Genomic DNA, 12,498 nt, shown 5'->3' on the forward strand with positions numbered 1-12,498 from the left:
TAATCAATGGACCAAAGAAAAATTAAAAGGGAAGCCAATAAATGTCTTTAGACAAATGAAAACAAATACATAACATATTCAATAGTATGGGATGCAGGGAATAAAGTATATATAGAGAAATTTATAGCCTTAAATACTTACATTAAAAAAGAAAGGAAAAATGAAAACAAAAGCCACCCGAAAATCAAATACCTAACTGCACACCTGGAGGAACTAGAAAAAGCAAACTAAAACCAAAACAAGGAGCAGAAATGAAATAAAAAAAAGATGATAGAAAAACAAAAGAGAGCATTAACAAAACCAAAATTTGGATCTTTGTACAGGTCAATAAAATTGATATACATTTACCTACTGGAGACAATATGCAAATAAATAAAATCAGAAATGAGATTTCTGATCCCACAGAAATAAAGAGGGTCATAAGAAGACCCTATGAAAATTGTATGCCAGCAAGTAATAAAATTGAGATGAAATGTTCAAATTTTTAGAAACTCATGAACAACCTGCTCTGACCCTAGAAAATATAGAAGATCTCAAAAGACAAATTACAAGTAAAGAACTGAATCAGTCATTAAAACCTCTCAAACAAAGAAAAGCCCATGACAAGATGGCTTCAGAGGAGAATTCTACTAAATATTTGAAGAAAAATTAATACCAATACTGCTCAAACTCTTCCAAAAAGTTGAAGAGGAGGGAATACTACCTAATTCATCCTATGAGGGCATCATTACACTAATACCAAAGCCAGATAAAGATACACAAGAAAATTACAGAAAAATCTCTCTAGTGAGTAGACACAAAAATACCCAACACAATCCTTGCGAATCAAATTCAATAGCACATTAAAATAATTATATACCATGATCAAGCAGAATTTATCCTAGGTATTCAGGGGTGGTTCATCATAAGAAAATAAATTAATGTAATAAACCACATTAACAAAACGAAGGGGAAAATCTCATGATAATCTTGACTGACTCTGAAAAAGCATTTGACAAAATCTAGCATCCTTTCTTGATAAAAATCACTTAGAAAAATAGTAATAGAAGGAAACACCCTCACTAAGATAAAGGGCATATATGAAAAATCCACACCTAATTTCATACTCAATATTGAAAGACTGAAAGCTTTCCCTCTAAGACGTGGAACAAAACAAGGGTGCACACACTGTCACCACTCTTAATCAACATTGGACTGGAAGTTCTAGTTAGATCAGTTAGGCAAGAAATGAAATGCATCCGAATTAGAAAGGAAGAAGTGAAACTTCCACAATTGGCATATGGCATGATCCTAAATATATAGAAAGTCCTGAAAAATTGACATCAAATTTACTAGAGTTAATAAATTCAGGAATGTGGCAGGGTACAAGATCAGCATGCAAAAATCACAATGTTTCTGTACACTAGTAATGAGTAATCGGAGGAGGAAATCAAGAAAAAATTCCTTTCACAATAGCAACTATAAGAATCAAATATAAATAGGAATAAATTTAACTAAGGCTGTAAAGGACTCAAACATAAAAAACTAAACAACTTCACTGAAAGAAATCAAAGAAGATCCAAATAAATGGAAGGACATTCTATGCTCATTGATTAGAAGACTAAATACTGCTAAGATGTAAATTCTACCCAAAATGATTTTCAGATTCAATTCAATCCCAAATCCCAATCCTAACAGACTATTGTGCAGAATTGGAATAGCCAATTGTCAGATTTATTTGTAATGGTTAGGGACCCCAAATAGCCTTTATAACCTCAAACTATATTGAAAAAGAAGAGCAAGTTGGAGGACTATCACTCCCTAACTTTAAAACTTATTACAAAGCTGCAGTGGTCAAAACAGCAAACTATTGGCACAAGGATAGGTATATAGACCAATGAAATTGAATTGAGTGTTCAGAAATAGACCCTTACAGCTATTGATTTTTGACAGAGCAGCCAAATCCACTCAATTGGAAAAAATAGTCTCTTCAATGTATACATATGCAAAGGATAAAGGAGGACCTCTTTCTCACACCATATACAAAAAAATTAACCCAAAATGGATTATAGACCTAAATATAAGAACCAGTAATATAAAACTACTAGAAGAAAATGTAGGGAAGCATCTTCAGGATCTTGTGTTAGGCAATAGTTTTTAAGACTTTACACCTAAAACACATGCAAGAAAAGAAAAAAAAACACCACAATAAATCAGTCCTGATCAAAATTAAAATCAAAAGACTTTATCATGAAATTGAAAAGACATCCTGCTCAATGGGAGAAAATATTTGGGAGCTACATATCTGATTAAGGTTTAATATCCAGAATATATAAAACAATCCTACAACTCAACAATAAAAATACAAACAGCCAAATTAAATAATGAGCAAAACCTTGAACAAACATGCCTCCAAAAAGGATATACAAACAGCTAAAGAGTGCCTGAAAAATGCTTAACATCATTAACTATTAGGGAAGTGCACATCAAAATCATAATGAGATACCATTTCATACCCAGTAGAATGACTACTATTTTTTTTTTAAATCATGAAATTACAAACTCATAGAGACATAAAGCAATTAGAGGTTACCTGGGGCCAGGGGAAGGGGTGGAATGGGAAGCTATTACTTAATGGACACAGAGTCCCTGCTTGAGATGATAGAAAAGTTTGGGTAATGGATAGTGTTGATGATAGCACAGCATCGTGGATGTAATTAGTATTACTGAATTGCATCAATGAATGTTATTAAAATGAGAATCTTTGAGTTGTATATGTGTTACCACAATAAATAGTTTTTGTTACAAAATGGAAATTTTGGGAAAAAGAACACCACAGCAGTGCTCCTGAAACTGTTTCTCAGTGGTTTAGTGATACATCTCTCAGCATTTTTTTCTTACAGTTTTTCATGTTTGTCTCAATGCCCCAGCAAGAAAGCCTCCATTGGTATAGGGAAAAGACCATTCCAGGGAGATGCAAAGCAATCCTGTGGCTTGCTTGCCCAGCCTGACCACCACTGGGTTCACAACTGAATTTTAAGAGGAACATGGAAATCTATAGGGAAAAAAGTGCTTAGAGCTTTTATTACAGCTCTTGGAGCCACTATGTCTTGGGAACATTGCTGTAGAATCCTCAGTCAGAACTTGTTTGAAACTGGAATAAAGTATAGAAGTTGAAATGTGTAACCCAAATATAAATGTACTAAGTATTCTGTCTTAGATCTAAATGAGAATCATATATTTGGAAGTAGACTTAGGGGTCCCCCATTTGCCTGAGGGCTAAGAACCAGTCCCAAAATAAATGCTCTGCTATTATATCTAATATTTAAACTCTTGTCAGTATTTTACAACAGAATAAATGACAGAGATTTGCTAAATTTTGCTAAAATTTACCAACTTAAGAATTGCCTGTCAACCTTCATCTCCTCTAAACTGTTGCTCATCAGGATGTTGTTTCACTACATCATCTGGAACATTTCATTTTCTTGGACTTCCTGCTGATCATTTGGATGCTGTGACCAGAGCTACACATAGTGTATAGGTGTGGGCGCATTGTCTTTGGTACAAAGATAGGACTCATTTCTCATTTATGGAACATGCATTCCAGTATGTTGCTACTTTCTTTTGTCTGTCTGCAGGAGGATGCTTAAATTAATGTTTTCTGGGATTCAACCAGACATCTGCATGCTTTGGGATTTTTCTGTTTATTACACTCCTCACATGGACAAGGACCTAACCCCAGTCCCTGCTAACCTATTTACGTCCTTTGTCAAAAATACAAAGACATTCCTTCCTCTAAGTGGGCACAGTTCTGTGCTAGGGCACAACATTTGGTGAGCAGAACACAGGATAGATTTCAGCATTAATTCCTAGGATATCTCATTACTTTCACCTTCTTACCCAGAGCAATACTGATCATCCATCCCTGTACCTTTTTTCTGCTGACTCTAAACCAGAATTTTATCCTCTACAAGACTCCCCTCAGCAAGGACCTTTTATAGGTCCTATTTCAAAGGAGAGATGTTAGAAGGACAGTCCATTTTTTAGCACCTGAGAAATGCAGGAGGCTGGTAGTTAACCCCATGAGACAAAGATACCCACTCCCTGCCCCCATTCCAGAACTTCGTACCTAGCTAGTGGTCTTCAAACTATTTTTTTTTGCAAATCCTCCAAAAAATTTAAATAAAACTGAGTAGCCCTTAGTAAAATTTTAAGTTTATATGTAAAAGTTTTCTTCTTAAACCCAAATAGATGCAAAGGATATAATTTTTGGTGTTATAAATTTTAATATTTTAGAGGAAACTCTTATATCACCCTTTTAAATGTATCCAAAGGAATCTAAACATCATAGTGATTGCATACCAGCCATCATCCCTTTGAAATAATACATAAACAAGCTCTTTTAACAGACAGAAATTTTTACACCTTTTATTTTTTGAACTCCTATTTCCATTCTGCTTCTCTCACAGGATTTTATTCTAAAGTAATATATTTTTATGTTAGAAAGAATTTTTCTAACATAAAAATATATTAATAAAAAATTAATCACTGTATTATACTTCTCTATAACAAAAACTTATACAAATTGACATTTTTATTTAATTTCCTCTGACTAGAAGACTCTTAAGTGTTTAAAATGCCTTCTGTATCAAATCATTGGTACAGAAATTAGTTTTTCCCGTCTGATTTAAATAACATAAGTATATACAAATTTTGATAATCATTAAACATAAAAAGTAAAATATATTAAAAACACATTTCTTATTGGAGATATGCAACTGTGGATGAATATTTCATACTGATAGAATGAGACAGAGCTTAGCATCATTTTATTTTGATTTTTTAAAAAAGACATGAGTCATAAATGAAAGGATAGGGTTTATTATATCATTTTTACTCATTTGTTTGAACTCCTTCCAAGCCAAATACTACAAAATCACATGGAAATCTATTTTCAAAAATAATTTTAAATGAGTTATTAGCTGACCCTCAACTATTTAATAAAAGCTGGAACCACCTGACTTGCAAAAGTTTTGTGACCCAGTACTGAGAATCATTTACTTTTTTCAATACCAACCCCAATTATTTTAAATTGTGCCTTTGTTTGGCATGCTTGAAATGTTAACACTCACTCCAGGACAATGCACAAGAATAAGATTCGGGAAGGATAAGAAGTACCCTTGTATTAGTCATCCAAAAGGGATACTGATGCAAAGTACCAGCAATCTGTTGGCTTTTATAAAGGGTATTTATTTGAGGTAAAAGTTTACAGTTACAAGGCCCTAAAGAGTCCAACTCAAGGTTGATTTCTTATCCAAATCATGTGTTGAAGCAAGATGGTCAGCTATGTCTGCGAGGGTTCAGCCTTCCTCTTTTTCTTAAAGCTCTGTGGGCCCAGCTTCTACCAATCTCAGCTGTAGGCTGGAAGGCTTGTTTCTTTCAAGCTCAGCTGCTTTGTTCTCTTTACAAGGTCAGTTGTAAACTATCAGGTGAATGGTTCATCTCTATCCCCAAGCTGCAGGATCAAAGCTCTCTCCTCTGCTGTGTCTATGGAGTGCTCTTCTTCTGTGTTCTTGACTGAACGTCCATTTATATAACCCATCTATGGGGCAGGGACTCAACCCTGCATGCCCTAAGGATGTGGTCGAATTAAAGCCCTAATCTTGCTTTAATCAAGTAAACATAAAGCCATTGAATTTAAATCAGTCAAAGGGTATCATGCCCAGAGGAACAGACCACTTTACAAACATAATTAATATCTCTTTTTGGAATTAATAAATAATATCAAATTGCCACAATGCTTTTCTTGTACAAAGCAGGAGAGAGGCAACTGTGGAAGAAGTGAGAGAGGGAGCTAATGCCAATCATGGGGTTCACATTTGGGAAAACTGAGAATCTAGGCATTGTTCCTCTTAACATCCAACTGTGAGAGTACTGTTCGAATGTTAATTTCTTATTTTTGATAAATGTATCATTATTACATAAAACGTCAACATTAGGGGAAATTGGATGAAAGGTGTGTGGGAGCTCTGTACTACATTCACAACTTTTCTGTAAATTTAAAATTATTTCAAAATGAAAAAATTGAAAGTACAAAAAATAAAAATCCAGTTTCATCCATATACTTCTTTATGGTGGTTTGAGTTTTTTTGTGGGCCACAGAAAATCCTGTTCTTAAAGCTCATCCATTCCTGTGCATGTAAAACTATTGCAGATGGGACCTTTTGATTAGATTCAGTTAAGGGGACTGCCTTTCTTGTTTTTCTTTTTCTTTTCTCTTTTTTTTTTGTCTTTATTTATTTTTTTAATGTTACATTAAAAAATATGAGGTCCCCATATATCCCCCACCCCCTCACCCCACTCTTCCCTCCAAAACAACAGCCTCCTCAATCATCATGAGACATTCATTGCTTTTGGTGAATACATCTCTGAGCACTGCTGTACCTCATGGTCAATGGTCCACATCATAGCCCACACTCTCCCACAGTCCACCTAGGGGGCCATGGAAGGACACACAATGTCTGGTAACTGTCCCTGCAGCACCACCCAGGACAACTTCAAGTCCTGAAAATGCCCCCACATCACATCTCTTCCTCCCACTCCCTACCCCCAGCAGCCACCATGGTCACTTTCTCCACACCAATGCCACATTTTCTTCGATTACTAATCACAATAGATCATGTATAGAATATCAGTAAGTCCACTCTAATCCATACTCTATTCCTCCATCTTGTGGATCTTAGAATGGTTATGTCCACTCCACATCTATATCAAGAGGGGGCTTAGATTCCACATGGATGCTGGCTGCAATTCTCCTGCTTTCAGTTGTAGGCACTCTTGGCTCCCTGGAGTAGTGGTTGACCTTTACCTCCATGTTAGCTGAGTGGGGTAAGTCCAATAAACCAGAGGGTAGGAGTTGCAAGTCTGTTGAGGCTCAGGGCCTGGCTATCACATGGTCAGTCCAGGTATTCAGGTCCCCTGAGTATACACAAAACCCCAGCACCAACTACAGATCCGTTAAAGGTAACAGGGGAGGCTTGTGGACAAAGATCACATCTGTGTCCAGCTCCATCACACAGAAACACAAATTCCAAAGTAGGGTCAACTGACGTGACACTAAAATCCATCTGCCATGACCATAGAACCTGTGGGTCTCTGTAGCCCTCAGAAGAACCAATACCTGAGGCTGTATCTACTTTATCTGCCTCTGGGCCTCTGCTGAGGTGTGCATAAGGGCAACCTCTCTGCTAACCTCACAGCTCTTTTTGGAGACTCATAGCCGTATAAACTCATTTGTCCTTTCCATTTCCACCTTTTATTCAGTTCAAAAAGCATTTTTTTTAACTCCTGGTATTATATGTAGACTGAGATATTCTGCTGGTCTGAGTTGATCCTTTTATTCAAGGACATTTTCTAGTTACATCGTCAGCTGGTACTTGGTAGTAATACCTCGGTGCCAGGGAGACTCATCCCCGAGAGTCATGTCCCATGCTGGGGGAAAGGCAACACATTTACATGCTGAGTTTGGCTTTGAGACTGGCCACAGTTAAACAACATGGAGGCTCTCAGGAGGTAACTCTTAGGCACCCTGCAGCTCTAGACCTTGTTCTTATTTCAGGTGCACAGGCTCACAAGCATAGTCATTAGTATCAAGGGCTCATTGTTGGACCTTCTTTCTTTTTTGGTCTTTGCTGTTGCACTTGGGGGATTGTTGCTGTTCATTTAGGGACTGTGATAGAGCTCCCCTGGCTAGGAACTCAGCACTCCCTCAGTTGTTGTTTTTAATTGTAACCACTATGAAAATATCCAAACATTTTTATGTACCCTGGATATATGTCCTGGAGAACTCCCTGCCAACCATGTGTACCCTGTCAGTAACATCCCACACCAGTATTCCTCCCCTGCCATTGTTGAACCTCTCTGTGATCTAAAACTTCTTCAAAAATGAAGCCCAATATATTGCCAGGTTCCATTAATAGTAAAATGGAATATAGTGATGAGTTTAAAGGTTACATATAGAATACATATTAATTTAGAAAAATTAAGGTAAAAATAAATTGGGGTATCAAAAAATTCAAAAATGCAAAAGCTTTGTTTTTGATGTTTTGCCTTCCATCACTGCAATAAGTGTTGCCCTATATGCAAATTGGCAAGACAACTGCTTCCGTCTTTTTCAATGTCTATGTCCTTTTTTTCTTTTCTTTTTTTCCCTAATTATTAAGCTTATCTTCACAAAAGTTTTAGATCACAGTTATTCATATATACAATATATATTACTCCCACATATCCAACATAAAACCCTTTTCCCTTCCACAATAATAATCTTTTTACATGTTCATACTATATTTACTGAAACTGATGTACAGATATTGAGACAATAGCTTTCAAACAAGGTAACATGTGGGTTTAGATTGTGGTTTATATTTTAGACTATACAATTTTCTAAATTTTTAGTTATTTATGTTTTACATTATGATTTTAAATGTGGGGAAAAAAAACAGAAAAATGATTCAGATTCAGAGGGGAACCCAGAAGCTGAGATAGAAGGCCCCAAGAGCCAGAAGATTAAATCAATGGAACAGAGAAGCTGAAAGGAAGCCACTGAAGCCAGAAGCTGAGAGCAAGAGGCCTGGAGGAGAGGGGAGAGATGAGAGGATGCTACCATTTTCCTGATGGTCCACAGCTGCAGCTCATGGAGAAAGCATCTCTGATGATGCCTTGATTTGAACACTTTCACTGGTCCCTGCAGTTTAAGCTCACAAGTTCATAAATCCCCATTGTAGAAACCAATTTATTTCTGGTATATTTCTTTGGCAGCATTTAGCAAACCATCACTCTTGTAAAGACTTCAGGAGTCACAACGGTATGCCAGAATACCGTTGAAGAATATTGTACCATTTACCTAGGGTTGACAGATTTGGTAAATGAAATTCCAAGACATCCAGTTCAATTTGAATTTCAGATAAACAGATTTTTTAGTATAAATATGTTCCATAAAGTAAGTATGATATGCAACATTTGGAATCCACATATGCTAAAACATTATTTGGTGTTTTAACTGGTATTTAATTTTAATTTTAACTGGGTATCCTGTATTTTATTTGGCAACTCCTCTAGTGCAAATCACTCTTATAACTCTTGGAAGGTGATTTCTTCTCTGCCAGAAATAAGCCTTCCCCAAAGAGCAAGTTCATGTCTTACTCAACTTTGTTGTTTTTGTTTCCTCAGCATCTAACAAATCAGTAAGCACTCAAGGAACTCTTGTTGAATGTTTGAACAAATCAAGAGTTAGCATATAATAGGTGCCCCCTAAGTATTTATTGGATATAAAGCAACTGACCTGGTCTTGGCTTCTGAACAATGGATTTCTGTATTGCCCTTTCAATAACATTTGGTGCTCTCCATGTGAATATCTGTTCATATCCCTGCTGTAAGAAAGAAATCTGGAAGAAAATAAGGCTCACCCGATTGTGGAGAAGAAAAAAATTTATTCTCAATCTTGCAAGAAGGGGCGCACAACCAGAAAACGTGACTGGCACCCCGAACAAAGAAGAATGACACAATTTATACCCCTAATCCTAGCACACAAGCCCTTCCTCTGTTTCGCCATAGATTGGATACTTCAGAGTTACAACCTACTGAGAAGGTCTAAATTTCTCGCACAAAAGTTTGTGATTAACCGCTTCCCCCATCACATACCAACCATTTTAGTTTTTACCTGCTTCCCTTTGCCAAATAATGAATGGAATTTAATGCTGAATTGGTATTGACTTAGCTCTTTCTTGGGCATCATTTTTACTGCCTATAGGACTGGCTTAAGCTGGTTTCCTGTGTTCCTGTTTAACCACGGAGTGGGAGACTGAAGCAGTAGACTGTCAGATTACATTAATTAATATTTTCATTCTTTATGTGAAAACTAAACTAATCTTTGTTTCTTACACTACTACCCACCCAATGCCCTGGGCCTCTACAACTTTAATTGAGATAAATTCTCATGCCCAGATATTCACGTGTTTAATTCTAGAAACCTGAGCATAACAATCATTTCATTCAGTTTCCATGTTCCTACATTAGGAAGAATCTTCCAGGGGCTCCCCAGTACACTCTATATGCCTTATAATGGCTCACAAGGCTATACCCTTCTAGCCTGTGTAGCTGCATCATTTCTCCAGGAGCACTCTAGCTGCTGAAATTGAAAGTGGTTTGGAATGCCATGGCCTTCAGCCCATTTGGCATTTCCTGAAAGAGATAAAGTTTCTTATCAACTAATTTTTACTATGTGACTTTGACTATAGTAGACAGGACTAGGCATGTGTCCGCACTTACGTGTGTGTGTGGTCTGATACAATCTAGAGGCACTTTTCTCCTTCCCGCTTTTCCTATAACCTATCTCTCCCTTCCTCCATCTTGCTTTATCTGTTTCCTCTGTTCATTGTTCTTTGGTACTGTATTTCCTTGTAACAGAATGAAATGTAAGCCAGAGCCACAGGGGAATTGACCTTCTTGTGTTGTTCCCTACAGAGGATTTGCTGAACCAAGCACTTTTAAAGGAATGATTACCCAAAGGATACAGTAGGTCCTAAGAGAGGAAAATGACTGTTTTAGCAGAGATGATGGTTACAGCAGCTGGTATCATATGGTAGTGATACCCTGGGGACAGTGGCATGAGCACTGGTCATTGAGAATCTGTTTGGAAAAAATGGATAGGTGACCTTCTTTATACTGGGTCACGGTACTTCATTGTGCCCAGTGTCCCTGTGGGGTGATGGACTAAACATGGAGCTGGCAATAGCTCATACCTCCCTTCACCTTCATATTAACTTGCTTTCTCTGGGACTTAAAGTTTTATCAAGCTATTGAAAAACATTTCTTCTCCAGGGCTGCTTGTGGGTAGAGATCTGAGGAGGAAGGAAAAAACAATGTTATTGTTCCTAACACTGTTTCATTCTTGATGGTACCATGGATGATTACTCTTGGAAAACATTTACTGTAAAGTAGAACAAAGGAAATCTCAGAGACCTTATCTGTAATGAATAGGAAATGGTAGCAGTAAATAATGGTGTTCAAATGAAGGTTTCAGAATTGTTTGCCCCCTATCCTGTTCTTGCTAGAGATTTCTGATTTTCTTCTTTTATAAGAAGTTTTTGAGAGTTGAGAACTGGATGGCAGAATGCATGGCCTTTCAAAAGATAGAAAAAAATTACTAATTATGGTGGATTATAAGATGTGGTGACACAGAAAGCAAAGTTGGTCAGACAATTATTGAGTGTCTACTGGTGCCATGCAGTGTACTGAGGATATTGCAAGAGAGCAAGTGAGGTTACAATCAGTAGCAGATGCTATCTTTGCCCAGTTTCTGTGACTTGCCCTTACTTCTTTAGTACCCACAGTTCCCATGTTTGCCTTTATCAGGACTTCATTGTCTGTGGTCTTTCTCTGGCAGTCGGAGCCCCCTTGCCTTCTTGTAGTGCAAGGGAATGAACACTCCCTAGGTAGAGATCACACCATGACTGACAGAGAGTTGGTATATAAATTGCCCGTCTCCATAATCTTCTACGCTGACTCCCAGGGGTCCCCACTGAACTAAGCTGCAGTTGCCCACAGTAGTAGCTGGCTTGATAATGGGGCTCTTATTGGCTGTTTTATCTTTATGCCTCTCATCTCCACTCTACTATGAGTGTTTCCAGAGGTCAGCTCCAAATAAACTACTCTCCTTCAAATCTTTATCTCAGAGTCTGTTTCTGGGGAACTCGAGGTAAGAACCAGTCTGTTGGGGAAAATGGACATATTGACAAGTGTGAAGACTGCTATGAAGAGAAGTACAGTTCCCTCAAGCTACATTTAGTATGCTTAAGGTTCTGAGTGATATTTAGGGTCTTCTGTCCTGAAGAAGAGAAATAAGTAGAGTATTTATTTTGTTGCATGAAGTGCAGGGAAGAAGTTTAATTGCTTTAATGAAAAAGGAGAATGAGATTATGAATCCATCCATGAGTATGGTGCCTTTGTTCTTTAGGAAAGGTTGAAAATGCTTCCATCTTGTGCTGTGAATTTAGATAGGTGTGGTGGGTAGAGGGCTCTGCTGGGTATCAAGGAGAGGGGAAATGTAGGTCACATTTTCAAGACTTTTATGGTAGATTCAATAACCTTAAAACACATATTTGATAATTTGATATGTAAAGCTCTTTGTTAGCTTTTAAAAATGAAAGCAAAAGGATCAAAAGTAATAGAATTGTAGTTAAGAAAAATGATCTTCCAGGCAGTTACTGACCATTACAACATGATGGTGACTGGCTACCCAGACTCAGAGTTATTTATCACAGTTTAACAGTTGCAATTCTGACTGTGAATCTATGGGTATAAATTCATGCCCTGAAATCTCTTAAGCTTTCTTTCAAATACTGATTTTATTAGCATCCATAATTTGTCTCTTTTGGGTAGTTCAACATAAAGTGTACTGCACTACACAGTTTATCTTTAGCCAGAGCTCAGAAACTGTTACTAAAACAATGTAAAGGAAAA

The sequence above is a fragment of the Dasypus novemcinctus genome, chromosome X (genome assembly GCF_030445035.2).
Source record: "Dasypus novemcinctus isolate mDasNov1 chromosome X, mDasNov1.1.hap2, whole genome shotgun sequence".
NCBI lineage: Eukaryota > Metazoa > Chordata > Mammalia > Cingulata > Dasypodidae > Dasypus > Dasypus novemcinctus.